Source organism: Phocoena sinus, chromosome 14, assembly GCF_008692025.1.
Source record: "Phocoena sinus isolate mPhoSin1 chromosome 14, mPhoSin1.pri, whole genome shotgun sequence".
In the NCBI taxonomy this organism is placed as follows: domain Eukaryota; kingdom Metazoa; phylum Chordata; class Mammalia; order Artiodactyla; family Phocoenidae; genus Phocoena; species Phocoena sinus.
This window is the reverse complement of record NC_045776.1, coordinates 23,171,684-23,186,635: the sequence shown is the minus strand read 5'-3', so window position 1 is coordinate 23,186,635 and position 14,952 is coordinate 23,171,684. Positions and strand designations below refer to the sequence as shown.

Here is a 14,952-nt window from a genome sequence, read left to right as displayed (position 1 = left end):
GATTCACTCTGTTCTCTGCTCACATGTCCCCTTCTCGTAGCGGCCTTCCTGGGCCACCCACTCAATGCATCACGGTATCTCCTTACCCTGCTTTATTTTTTATCCTTCACAGTCTCTCCACCAGACATATTATCCATCCATTTGTTCAGCTGTCTTTCCTACCAAAATGTATGCTCCATGACTACAAGGGACTTTGTTTTGTTCACTGCCAGGGTGGATTCTCAGTGCTGCCAGTTAGTATCTAATTTGGCCTTGGTCAAGTTTTTCATCTCTCTATACGTTTTTCATAGGGTCGCTTTGATGATTAAGTGCGCTGATAATAAAGCAGCACTGGGCACAGTGCCGAGCATATCCTAAATTCTCAATAAATAGCAGCTGTTGTTATTATTGGTTATTTTCCAGTAAGTTTTTACTTCCTGTGAGTCAGATATCTGGAGACCACTGTGGCTACTCAAGGATTCATCCCGTCTTGAGTGGAGCCAGAAATAGAAGGCTGCACTAATTGGGGGACTGTGAAAATACTGCTTACCTTTCCATAGCTGATGAGCTAAGGATCCCTAGGATACCGGTTCTCAAAAATGGCTGCACATTGGGGTCATCTAGGGAGTTTTTTAAATGACTGATGCCTGGGGCCTCCCACAGAGATTCTGATGTAATCAGCATGGTGGGTGGCCTGAGAGTTGGGATTTTTCTTAAGTTCCCCAGGTGCCTCTAATGTGTATCAGGTTTGAGAGCTGCTGCTCCAGGGTGCTGCCAAATTTCCCCTTGAAAGTCAGCAAGACAAATGTCTAATTATGGCCTGGTGGTTGATGTATCTTCCTAAAAGGAGCCATTTGCTCACAGACCGGCCCATTAAAAATGAATCACTTTGGCCCAGCAGGGTCCCTCACTTAGAGGTTGCTAGTGACTGTGATGCAGAATCCTAGGACTCTAGTGCCCCACCGAGGAAAGCTTCGAGACCAGCAGCACAAGCAGATGGGGAAACTGAGGCTGAAGCAGCCACACGAAGCCTTCCCTCCACCCAGCTCTCTAACCAGCCCAGCCCTGGTCCTAGCGAGGACGGTGGGATTAGAGCTGGCGATCCCCGCACATCACCGAACAAACAAAACATTTGTTTGTTTGAACTGTAAGAGAATTCGTGTCTTTGAACTGTAAGAGAATTCAGAGTTGATGACTTGGACCCCAGGAGGATAATGTCCAAAGCTTTTATCTGTGATGGTCAGCTCTAGATGAATTAGAAGAAAGTTAAATTTCAAGAAAGTGCTTGTTAAAAAGAAGCCCAACTCCATTGTTTCCACTTTCCCGCTGTTTAAAAGTAAGAAGTACAGTATGCTGAGTGAAAGAAGTCAGCCACAAAAGGATAGATACTATATAATCCCACTTAGATGAGTAGTCAAATTCATAGAGCCAGAAAGTAGAGTGGTGGTCGCCAGGGGCTTTGGGGGGAGGAGTATGGTAAGCTAGTGTTTACTCAGTTTTGCACGTGGTGGTGATGGTTGCACAACATGTACTTACTACTACTGAATTGTACACCTAAAAACAGTTAAGATGGTGAATTTTATGTGTATTTTACCACGATTAAAAATAAGTCGGTTTTTGGGGCTTCCCTGGTGGCGCAGTGGTTGAGAGTCCGCCTGCCGATGCAGGGGACGCGGGTTCGTGCCCCGGTCCGGGACGATCCCACATGCCGCGGAGCCTGCGCGTCCGGAGCATGTGCTCCGCACCTGGAGAGGCCACGACAATGAGAGGCCCGCGTACCGCCAAAAAAAAAAAAAAAAAAAAAAAAAAAGTTGTTTTTTAAAGCAATTCTACTATAATTTTTTTTTAATGTAAAACGAAGGGACCACATGGGGGCTGCAGGCCTATAGGAACTTAACTGGGCTTTTGGTTGATTTCCATGGAAACTGTGGAAGAGATGAATTTCATTGGACAGGATTCCCCACAGCATGGAGTGGGGAAGGGGCAACCCCGAGAAAGGAGGGCAGCAGATCAGCATTTAAGGGCATCTTAGAAGTTAATGAAAACTCAGTGCAGCTGATTTAACAATACTGTTTCTTCACCGTGTGTATTTTAGCTGCACAAACACAACGTACCAGGTGACTTACCAATCACTGTGTTGTAATGGTGGGCTTTTAAGATTGTGTGTTCCTTCCCTCAGCCTGACAGATTCCCTGCTGCATATATGCATGGAAATGCGTTTAACAGAATGAGTTTAGAGTCAGCGATAAGAAAGGCGATTCCGCTGTGCTGTTATTTCTTTTTTAAAAGGCTTCTAATGTACATGATATGGATATTGGCACAAATAAGAATTATACCTTCAGGGGCTTCCCTGGTGGCGCAGTGGTTGAGAGTCCACCTGCCGATGCAGGGGACGTGGGTTCGTGCCCCGGTCCGGGAAGATCCCACATGCTGCGGAGCGGCTGGGCCCGTGAGCCATGGCCGCTGAGCCTGCGCGTCTGGAGCCTGTGCTCTGCAACGGGAGAGGCCACAACAGTGAGAGGTCCGCGTACCGCAAAATAAATAAATAAATAATTTTTTAAAAAAGAATTATACCCTCAGAGGAAGGAGGCTGTGGAGAGGGAGGCCATATATTTCTGCCTAAACTGGGCCTCTGGGAGGGTGTTGTTCTTCTAAGTGATCTTCTGATGTGTGTCTGTAACACAAAGAATTAGCCCCTATTACAGGTCAGCTTGCTGCTCGGTTAGAGAAATCTGCCTGGCCTGTGAACAAGGCAAGTCATAGATCCCTCAGGCAGGGCAGGATATTAAAGATCATCCAGGACTTTGCTCGTCCAAGTTCAGTCCCCTGACCTGCAGCATGGGCATCACCTTGTTGGACTGGCGAAATGGAATCTACACGTATTCAGCCCGGATTCCCAAGAATCCGAGTGCATGCCAAGGTCTGAGGAGCTGCGCTCTGGAGGGTGGTGCTGGCACATCTCCCACGAGCTTGCCCGTTCTGTGTTTGCCCACCTCTGCCTGTCAGGAGCCCAGCCCCCCTTGGACAGCCCGGTGGCTTTCGAGGGCTCTCTTTACTTGAAAGGCAGAAGAACTGCATATTCACATCAAAGGTGCTACATCAGCACCACCTGGGGTTGAATCCCAGCTGTGCCACTTACAGCCTGTGTGACTGTGGATAGGTTGCTTACCCTCTCTGTGCTTCAGATGCCTCCCTGTCAAATGACTATAATGAGAGTCCCTACCTCATGGGGTTGTTGCAAGGATGAAATGAGTTAATCCATATGAAGCATGAGAGCAGTTCGAGAAGCTCAGTAAATGTTAGGTATTATCAGCGTATTGCATGGATTTCTGCCTTACGCTTTGGCGCATGTCTGTCCCAAGAGCCTCAGAGAGCAAGCTTAGCTCCTGGTCCGAATGACAGCCTTGCATGTGTCTAGAGGCAGCTTTCATGCCCCCCACAATGTTCTCCAGGCTCAGCGTGCCCTGTCTTTCCCATTCCTTATGTGATATTCCTTTGGTTTCCACAGCAAATCCACCAGGAGCTCTTCTGGGAACTTGCACCTCCACAAAATCACAGCAATCGTGCAACTGCCACCATTGACCCCCTAAAGCTCAAAGTTTTTACTTCTCCATAGCCTGATTCCTTTCTCCCTTGACCTAGTTTCTTCTAGATCAGACAGGAGTCCATGTGTGCATTCCTACCCGCTTTCAAGGAAGTGTGGTACCCAGGGGCCTTCCCGAAGCCTTTCTGAGACTGTTAACCCCCTGCTATCTGGAGAGCAGCATCTTTGCTGCCAGCCCAGCTTGCAAGCCTCGCCAGCTTCCAGTGACAGGTGTGCTGAGCCTGCAACTGCCACGAGTGCTCCAAGAACGGCCCTCCCACTAGTCAGAATCAGCAGGAGCCCAATCACAGGCACAGGCCTGCCCAGGGCTTTCCACAGCCTACGCTGAAAGCCCCATCCTACCCACCATCCCTTCCGCCCCACTCGACATCCCTCCACAGCTCCCTGCATCCTTCCTGGGGTTCTCAAAGTAGGAGGGGCATAAGGATTCCCTTGGGAGCTCATATGAGATGGAGATTGGAGGACTCTAAGTCAGCTTTGGCCAGTCTGCACATCTCACAAGCACTTCCCCTGATTCTCATACAGGAGGTCCTTGGGGAACGCTGACCTTCAGGATGAAGGTCAGTCTCCTCAGCCCCTCCCCATGTCCCATTTGTCCACATGTACAGATGTCTGTCCTCTGAGCACATTCTAGGTCTCGCTGGCCCCCCAACCTTTACTCACACTGGCTCCCCCTGGCCACCACCCCCTCAGATGTTCCCCAGCACAGCTATCCAAGATGTCCCCAACCATGAAGACCAACTGAAACCAACCTCTTCTCATGAAGTCTTCTCTGACCCACCTCAGGACAAAATACCACCCCTCGGTGCTCTGAGCACGCCTCTGCCTTGCTGCCTACCACTGACTCTATTTAGTATGCGAGGTGGTGGAGGTCCAGCAGCATAAAGGCTAGGGTATGGGCTCTGCAGCTGCATGCCCTGGCCCACTTCCCAGCCATGTGAACTTGGACAAGTTGTGTAGAGAGCCTGCATCTAGAATCTGATGGAGGGATTGTTGAATAAATTCAGGTAAAATGCTAACACAGCGCCCAGCACAGAGCAAGTCCTACATAAATATTGACCGAGATCCTCTCCTGGTCCTTCCCATCATCTTTGCCTATTGAACGTTTCATCTATTTAACCACATTACGTGCTCTTTGAAGCCAGGGATGATCTTAGTCATTTCATTTCTGCCACACATGGATGACACATGTTGGACTCCCAGGACACATGACACAGACCTCTGGTCGGCAAGGTGAGGCTGTCAGAGCCCCGCTCCATCCTGACCTGGAAGCAGGGGCAGCCCTCAACAGCCATTCGGTATGAACGGAGCAGCAACCCTTCCTGCCTGCCCTGCCATCCCCCCACCCTAACGCACGCACAGAGCTATGGCTGACTGCACTCTTATTCTTTTTTCTTTTAATAGATGTTTATTGGAGTATGATTGCTTCACATTACTGTTAGTTTCTGTTGTACAACAAAGTGAATCAGCCGTATGCATACACATGTCCCCATATCCCCTCCCTCTTGCCTCTCCCTCCCACCCTCCCTATCCCACCCCTCTAGGTGGTCACAAAGCACCGAGCTGATCTCCCTGTGCTATGAGGCTGCTGCCCACTAGCTATCTATTTTACATTTGGTACTGTATATATGTCCATGCCTCTCTCACTTCACCCCAGCTTCCCTCTCCCACCCTGTGTCCTCAAGTCCATTCTCTATGTCTGTATCTTTACTCCTGCACTGCAACTAGGTTCATCAGTACCAGTTTTTTTTTTTTAGATTCCATATATATGTGTTAGCATACGGTATTTGTTTTTCTCTTTCTGACTTACTTCACTCTGTATGACAGACTCTAGGTCTATCCACCTCACTATAGATAACTCAGTTTTGTTTCTTTTTATGGCTGAGTCATATTCCATTGTATATCTGTGCCACATCTTCTTTATCCATTCATCTGTTGATGGACACTTTGGTTGCTTCCATGTCCTGGCTATTGTAAATAGAGCTGCAGTGAACATTGTGGTACATGACTCCTTTTGAATTATGGTTTTCTCAGGGTATAGGCCCAGTAGTGGGATTGCTGGGTCATATGGTAGTTCTATTTTTAGCTATTTAAAGAAACTCCATACTGTGGTTGTATCAATTTACATTCCCACTAACAGTGCAGGAGGGTTCCCTTTTCACCACACCCTTTCCAGCATTTATTGTTTCTAGATTTTTTGATAATGGCCATTCTGACTGGCATGAGGTGATACCTCATTGTAGTTTTGATTTGCATTTCTCTAATAGTGATGTTGAGCATATCTTCATGTGCCTCTTGGCCATCCGTATGTCTTCCTTAGTGAAATGTCTATATAGGTCTTCCACCCATTTTTTAACTGGATTGTTTTTTGTTTTTTTTGATATAGAGCTCCATGAGCTGTTTGTATAATTTGAAGATTAATCCTTTTGTCTGTTGTTTCATTTGCAAATATTTTCTCCCATTCTGAGGGTTGTCTTTTTGTCTTGTTTATGGTTTCCTTTGCTGTGCAAAAGCTTTTAAGTTTAATTAAGTCCCATTTGTTTATTTTTGGGTTTATTTCCATTACTCTAGGAGGTGGGTCAAAAAAGATCTTGCTGTGGTTTATGTCAAAGAGTGTTTTTCCTATGTTTTCCTCTGAGAGTTTTATAGTGTCTGGTCTTACATTTAAGTCTTTAATCCATTTGGAGTTTATTTTTGTGTATGGTGTTAGGGAGTGTTCTGATTTCATTCCTTTACATGTAGCTGTCCAGTTTTCCCAGCACCACTCATTGAAGAGGCTGTCTTTTCTCCATTGCATGTTCTTGCCTCCTTTGTTGTAAATTAGGTGCCCGTATGTGCGTGGGTTTATCTCTAGGCATTCTATCCTGTACCATTGATCTATATTTCTGTTTCTGTGCCATACTGTCTTGATTACTGTAGCTTTCTGGTATAGTTTGAAGTCGGGGAGCCCAATTCCTCCAACTCCATTTTTCTTTCTTAAGATTGCTTTGGCTATTCAAGGTCTTTTTTGTTTCCATATGAATTGTAAAATTTTTTGTTTTAATTCTGTGAAGAATGCCCTTGGTAGTTTGATAGAGATTGCATTGAATCTGTAGATTGCTTTGGGTAGTATAGTCATTTTCACAATATTGATTCTTCCAATCCAAGAACGTGTATATTTCTCCATCTGTTTATGTCATCCTTGATTTCTTTCATCAGTGTTTTATAGTTTTCTGACTTCAAGTCTTTCGCCTCCTTAGACAAGTTTATTCCTAGGTATTTTATTCTTTTTGTTGCAGTGGTAAATGGAAGTGTTTCCTTAATTTCTCTTATTTTTCATTGTTGCAGTATAGGAGTGCCAGAGATTTCTGCGCATTAATTTTGTATCCTGCAACTTTACCAAATTCATTGATGAGTTCTAGTAGTTTTCTGGTGGCATGTTTAGAATTCTCTATATATAGTATCATGTCATCTGCAAACAGTGACAGTTTTACTTCTTCTTTTCCAGTTTGGATTCCTTTTACTTCTTTTTCTTCTCTGATTGCCATGGGTAGGACTGCCAAAACTATGTTGAATAAGAGTGGCGAGAGTGGACATCCTTGTTCCTGATCTTAGTGGAAATGCTTTCCGTTTTTCACCATTGAATATGATGCTTGCTGCGGGTTTGTCATATGTGGCCTTTATTATGTTGAGGTAGGTTTCCTTTATGCCCAATTTCTGGAGAGATTTTTGTCATAAATTGGTGTTGAATTTTGTCAAAAGTTTTTTCTGCATCTATTGAGATGATCATACGGTTTTTATTCCTTAATTTGTTAATGTGGTGTATCACATTGATTGATTTGCGTATATTGAAGAATCCTTGCATCCCTGGGATAAATCCCACTTGATCATGGTGTATGATCCTTTTAATGCGTTGTTGGATTCTGTTTGCTAGTATTTTGTTCAGGATTGTATCTATGTTCATCAGTGTTATTGGTCTATAATTTTCTTTTTTTGTGATATCTTTTTCTGGTTTTGGTATCAGGGTGATGGTGGCTTCGTAGAATGAAATTGGGAGTATTTCTCACTCTGCAACTTTTTGGAAGAGTTTGAGAAGTATCGGTGTTAGCTCTCCTCTAAACGTTTGAGAGAATTCGCCTGTGAAGCCATCTGGTCCCGGACTTTTGTTTGTTGGAAGGTTTTTAATTACGGTTTCAATTTCATTACTTGTGATAGGTCTGTTTATATTTTCGAATTCTCCCTGTTTCAGTCTTGGAAGGTTATACCTTTCTAAGAATTTGTCCATTTCTTCCAGCTTGTCCATTTTATTGGCATAGAGTTGCTTGTAGTAGTCTCTTAGAATGCTTTGTATTTCTGCGGTATCTGTTGTAACTTCTCCTCTTTCATTTCTAATTTTATTGATTTGAGTCCTCTCCCTATTTTTCCTTGATGAGTCTGGCTAAGGATTTATCAATTTTGTTTATCTTCTCAAAGAACCAGCTTTTAGTTTTATTGATCTTTGCTATTGTTTTCTTCTTTTCTATTTCTTTTACTTCTGCTCTGACATTTATGATTTCTTTCCTTCTACCGACTTTGGGTTTTCTTTGTTCTTCTCTAGTTGTTTTAAGTGTAGGGTTAGATTGTTTATTTGAGATTTTTTTTTCTTGAGGTGAGATTGTATTGCTATAAACTTCCCTTTTAGAACTGTTTCTGCCGCACCCCATAGGTTTTGGATTGTCATGTTTTCATTGTCATTTGTTTCTATGTTTTTTCTAATTACTTTTTTGATTTCTTCAGTGATCTCTTGGTTATTTAGTAGCACACTGTTTAGCCTCCATGTATTTGTGTTTTTTACAGTTTTTTTCCTGTAATTGATTTCCAGTCTCATAGTATTGTGGTCAGAAAAGGTGCTTGATATGACTTCAATTTTCTTAAATTTTCTGAGGCTTGATTTGTGACCCAAGATCCAATTTATCCTGGAGAATGTTCTATGTGCACTTGAGAAGAGAGTGTATTCTGCCACTTTTGGGTGGAATATTCTATAAATATAAATTAGATGTATCTGGTCTATTTTGTCATTTAAAGCTTGTGTTCCCTTATTTATTTTCTGTTTTGATGATCTGTCCATGGGTGTAAGTGGGGTGTTATAGTCCCCTACTATTATTGTGTTACTGTCAATTTCTCCTTTCATGGTTGTTAGCATTTGCCTTATGTATTGAGGTGCTCCTATGTTGGGTGCATAAACATTTATAATTATTATATCTTCTTCTTGGATTGTTCCTTTGATTATTATGTAGTGTCCCTCCTTATCTCTTATAACAATCTTTATTTTAAAGTCTATTTTATCTGATATGAGTATTGCTACTCCAGCTTTCTTTTGATTTCCAATTGCATGGAATATCTTTTTCCATCCCTTCACTTTCAGTCTGTATGTGTCCGTAGGTCTGAAGTGTCTCTTGTAGACAGTGTATATATGGGTCTTGTTTTTGTATCTATTCAGCCAGTCTGTGTCTTTTGGTTGGGGCATATAATCCATTTACATTCAAGGTTATTATTGATATGTATGTTCCTATTACCATTTTCTTAATTGTTTTGGGTTTGTTTTTGTGGTCTTTTTCTTCTCTTGTGTTTCCCACCTAGAGAAGTTTCTTTAGCACTTGTTGTAAAGCTGGTTTGGTGATACTGAATTCTCTTAGCTTTTGCTTGTCTGAAAAGCTTTTGATTTTTCCATTGAATCTGAAAGAGATCCTTGCTGGTTAGGGTAATCTTGGTTGTAGGTTCTTCTCTTTCATCACTTTAAGTGTATCCTGCCACTCCCTTCTGGCCTAAAGAGTTTCTGCTGAAAAATCAGCTGATAACCTTATGGGAATACCTTTGTATGTTGATTTTTGTTTTTCCCTTGCTGCTTTTAATAATTTTTCTTTGAATTTAATTTTTGTTAGTTTGACTAATATGTGTCTTGGTGTCTTTCTCCTAGGGTTTATCCTGTTTGGGATTCTCTGTGCTTCCTGGACTTGGGTGACTATTTCCTTTCCCATGTTAGGGAAATTTTCAACTATAATCTCTTCAAATATTTTCTCAGACCCTTTCTTTTTCTCTTCTTCTTCTGGGACTCCTATAATTCGAATGTTGGTGTGTTCAGTGTTGTCCCAGAGGTCTCTGAGATTGTCTTTAGTTCTTTTCATTTTTTCTTCTTTAATCTGTTCCTTGGCAGTTATTTCCACCATTTTGTCTTCCAGCTCACTTATTCGTTGTACTGCCTCAGTTATTCTGTTATTGATTCCTCCTAGTGTATTTTTCATTTCAGTTATTGTGTTGTTCATCTCTGTTTGTTTGTTCTTTAGTTCTTCTAGATCTTTGTTAAACATTTCTTGTATTTTCTCAATCCATGAATCCATTCTATTTCCAAGACTCTGGATCATCTTTACTATCATTACTCTTAATTCTTTTTCAGGTAGGTTGCCTATTTCCTCTTCATTTATTTGGTCTTGTAGGTTTTTACCTTGCCCCTTCATCTGTGACATACTTTTTGTCATCTTTTTTTTTTTTTTTTTAGTGGGATTCTGTTCCTGTCTTACTGGTTGTTTGGCCTGAGGCTTCCAGCACTGGAGTTTGTAGGCTGTTGGGTAGAGCTGGGTCTTGGTGCTGAGATAAGGACCTCTGTGAGACATCTGTCCAATGAATATTCCCTGGGGTCTGAGGTTCTCTGTTAGTCCAGTGGTTTGGACTCGGAGCTCCCATCGCGGGAGCTTTGGCCCGACCCCCGGCTCATGAACCAAGGTCCCGCAATTCGTGTGGGGTGGCAAAAAAAAAAAAAAAAAGAGAGAGAGAACAATAACAAAGTAAAAAATAAAATTAGACTAGGAAACTAACAGATATGTTAGAAAGAATATAAAGATAAAAATATACATGAATCAACAACCGGAAGGCACATCAGTACCACAATAGTAAGAAAGAGGAGGAGGAAGAAGGAGAAAAAAAAAAAGAAAGAAAGAAAGAAAAAAAAGGCGGGGGGAGGCCTTGGCTGTGGAGGGCGAGGTCTAAGCATGGGAGAGGTTTGGTGGTGGGTGCGGCCTATGCTCAGGACCCACAGGGCTGGAAAAGGCCCTGGGGGCTGTGGGGAGTGGGGCTTAGGCTCAAGGAACAGAAGGGGCCCAGGCGTGCCCCCCACCGCTGGTCTGAGAGGGCAGGGGACCTCGCCTGGGAGCACAGCAGGCTTCCCAGACTCGAGCGGGCAGGGCAAACACCCTCTTCTCCTCTCCTGCTCCTCCCGTCTGGGAAGGCCCCTCCCACCTGCTTCTGCTGTTCTCCCCTCGGCCTCCTTCCTATGCCCCCAGGACCCATGCAGCCTGGAGGGGGCTTTGGAGTGGGGGTATCGGCCTGGGAGCTCAGCAGGCTCCCCAGCCCAAGTGGGCCGGGAGATCACCCTCCGCTCCTCTTCCACTCTTTCATGAGGGTCCTTCCCGCCTGCCTCTCCTGATCTCCCCAGCCTCAGGGGTGCCAATCTTGTCTGGCCTCCACTTCTGCTCCCCCTTCAGTCGCCCCGCGTCCTACCAGTTCACTTGGGGGTTCCTCCCATCTCCTTGGGCGTCAGGGTCCCCACCAGCAGCTGGCAGGCGCCCTAGTTGTGGGGAGACGCTACCTTGGCGTCTTCCCACACCCAGGGCTTTTATTCTTGGGAGAGTGTTGTCCCTATTTAAATTTGCCCTACCTCTGTGAGGTGCCAGTAGGTGCATTAAAGGGTGAAGTGGAAAGTTTATGGGATCAAGCCCTCTCCTCCAGCCTTCTGACTCCCAGACCCAAGAGATCAGGCTTGGGCCAGTGGAGGCACAGAGAAGGCAAGCTGAGCAGAGCTGAAGCCCACCCAATACAGGCTCGCCGGAGCAGCGGATGGGTGCCCACCCTTCCAGGGTGAGTTTGATGGAGGCTGCTCTGAATTCCTTGGCAGGCAGCTGGGACTGAGTGTGGTTTCCTTGCTCCTTCAGCAAAGAGAATGCTCAGCTTTAATTCTACCCTCCCTCTGGATCTGTGAGGGGTCCCTAATTACTCTCCTCCTGGGGCAGCTGCTATCAGATTATTTCCAAACACCTATAAGGCTTTCAAAGTCAGAGCCTCTCACTGGCTGGACATGACTCCAGCACAATGGGCTGGTTGGAGTAATAGCTGAAGAAGCCCAAATTCCCCATGGTGGGGTCTAGACAGGAAACCGTGTCCACCCCTCCCAGTGGTGCCTCCGGAGTTGCCTTCTCACTGGAAACACCAAGGAGGACTGGGACACTAGGGAAAGGGTGATTCTGGTCTTGCCTCTTACACTCAGGGGGCGACCCGAGGAGCGTCCGCTTCCCGTCTCCCCAGCGTGGTGATGAGACAACACGCCCTGCCTGTGCCCGCTGTCCCACCCACTGGTCAGCCTGCCGATGGGCGAGCCCCAGGAGAGACCATGTCTGATCACTGAAGACAGCCTCCTCTACATCCAAATGGAGCTGAAAACTATCTTCACCCTGCAGGCTCCGGCAGGAAAGCCATTTAAGGATCTCTGTTGAGCCAGTACACTTACGGATTTATGGGCCCTTCTGATAAAACTGAGTCCCTACTCCTGGGTATCTTTAAAGATTTTTTTATTCTAGAAAATTCTGACTTTTGCCCCATCCACTCAACTAAAACTCCTCTGTTGAATTCAGATCACCAGTATTGTGTGGTGGGCCCCAGTGCCTCTCCCAGTCAGACACCCAGGGGTCATCTCAGCTGAGGGCAAGACCTCCAGCCCCTCCCCGTGTCTGCCCCACAGACCCAGGAATGGAGGCTCCCCTTGCTCCAGAGACTGGCAGAAAAGCCACTGCACCTTCCCAAATTCTCCTCTGTCCTGTGGCTTCTGAAACATATCGGTAAATCCCCTGACTTGAGGGACAAGTAACTTGAGGGAAGCAGCTAGTAGTTGACAAAAATCTGGCAGGTTCTTGGTTTTCATTCAAAGGTAAGGAAGAGCCAGGGGTGAACTTTCTCAGCTGTTATCATGGCCTTGCCCATAATTCTGGCCCTGGGGCAGCCTTGCCCATGCAAACATCTTTCTTTTACTTTCAGGGCAGGTGTTTCAGAAGGAAGCTCCCTGTGTCCCACTTCAGCTCCAGACTCTGCAGATAGGCAGGTGTTAATTATAGGGAATTCTGTCCCATAAAAGATTGCTCATTTACACATCAGAGTAAACTCACCTTAAGTCACCTCCCCTCTGGGTACTCTGCTTTAGTCTTTCTCTGACACACTCACCCTCTGACTGGAAAATAAAATTGGACCATTCTTTATATATAAGCCACCCACCCAGATGTGAGCTTCTACAGTCTGGCTTGTCTCTTTCCTTTTTAGAATCAAACTTAAACTCCTAACAGATTACTCTTCATACAGCAATGTGGATGAGTCCAGATGCATTATGCTAAGGGGAAGAATTCAGACTCAAAAGGCCACATGCTGTGATTCCATTTATATGACGTTCGTTCTGCACAAGCAAAACTAAAGGGATGGAAAACAGTGGTTTCTAGGGAACTGGGGCTCGGGGGTGACCAGAAGGGGGCACGAGGGAATTGTGTGAGCTGATGGAATTGTATGTCTCTTGATTATGATGGTGGTTACATGATTCTACGCTTTGTCAAAACTCATAGAACTATACCCTAAAAAGAGTGAATTTTACTGTTTATAAATTATACTTCAATAAACCTGACTTAAAAAAAAAATTACTGGGCTTCCCTGGTGGCACAGTGTTGAGAGTCCACCTGCCGATGCAGAGGACACGGGTTCGTGCCCCGGTCCGGGAAGATCCCACATGCCGCAGAGCGGCTGGGCCCCTGAGCCATGGCCGCTGAGCCTGTGCGTCCGGAGCCTGTGCTCCACAACGGGAGAGGCCACAACAGTGAGAGGCTGGCGTACCACAAAAAAAAAAAAAAATTACTTACACTTGCCAGTCCTTTCTGGAAGAAGGCAAGGCATAAGGCAAAAGCTGACAACTTTTCTAAACTCCTCATCCACCATTGAAAGTGGGAACTGGATCTCTCCATGAAATCAGGTCTGTTAAAGAAGGGGACCCGTGGTTCCTCCAGAAGGTGCCCCATTTTGAAGGGGCTCAGACCATGTGAGATGTTCCTTACTCATCCATCCATCTGTGTTCATTGGACGTTTCCTAGGAGGCAGACTTGGCAGTAGGCAATGCAGAAATGGCTGTGAAACAAGATACAGCCTCTGCCCATGAGGGCAGAGTCTAGTGGTCTAGTGGTCCTGGGGGTGGGGGTGGGTGAAGGTGGAACTGCAGAGAAGTAAAGAAACAGTAACAAGACAGGGATCATGGAGCTCCTGGGAAGGGGCATTCAACCTCATCCCAGGGAATTGGGAAGCTTCTGAGAGGAAGCAGGCCTGAGTGTGAGTTAGCCAGGAAGGACAGTGGGTGTGAGGACACCCATCCCTGGAAAGTACACATGCAAAGGCCCAAAGGACAGAGAAAGGGGGCATATTTTAAAAATTATAAGGAGCTCATTTTGGAGCATTGAGGCTGGGGAATGGGTATACCTTAGTCTTTCCTTCCTTCCTTCCACCAGTCTGAGGACCTGCTCTAAAGAAATATGTGCCACAGAGGAGAGAAAACTGCTGTAACTCAGGGCTCTCAGGTTTAAAACATAATAAATCTTTGCACAACAAGTGATGAGATTTCAGATTAATTGATCAAAAGCTCCTGGGTACTTGGGCCTCCTAATGTTTCATCTGCTTTTAACCTAGGTCTGTGATACTTTTTACATCAGCAAAAAGGAAAATTAGATGCTAAATTGGAAATTACAACAGCAAATAACAAAACCGTCCCTAGAATTTCTCACTGGATGCCCCTGGTGCTAATTATCTGACCTTGACCACCAAATAGGTCTATTTTTTTCAATTTAGAGAGACCGTTCCATGTAATTCAACAGACATTTCCCAGATTCCACTGTTGGGCCAGCTTTGTGAATTACATAGAGAACAAGCTCCGAATTGCCTGGCTATACTTCCCTATCTGTGCTAAAACACCTATGCTGTCACTATATCCCGTAGTGAGGGATTCCACTCCAGACCGCACATTGAGCAGTGGCCGAAATCAGCTAGAACATCTATCCCCCCAAAGACACTCTGTAGAACTCCCAGAATCCTCTGGGCCAACCAAAGCTGTGTCCACTCTGCCTTTTAGGGCTGCTTCCAAAAGCCCTTCACCCGCACCCATTATGAAGCTGGCTTCATCCATTCCCAGCAGGGGCTTGGCGTCTGACATCACAGCAGAATTCATTATCATCTGCACCAAAGCAACTGGCTTGATTTAAATTTTACAGCTCTTTCTGACATTCAGCCACTGAATAAATCAAATTCCACTGTCTCATCATTACTCTGTTGATGGTGATAACAAA

General features: G+C 45.1%; 1 protein-coding gene across 2 annotated transcripts in view; it reads left to right on the top strand.

Moving 5' to 3' along the window:
• The window catches only part of MAPK4 (mitogen-activated protein kinase 4), a 174,749-nt gene that overhangs the window by 147,248 nt on the left and 12,549 nt on the right, over positions 1 to 14,952 (top strand). The window lies entirely within an intron of this gene.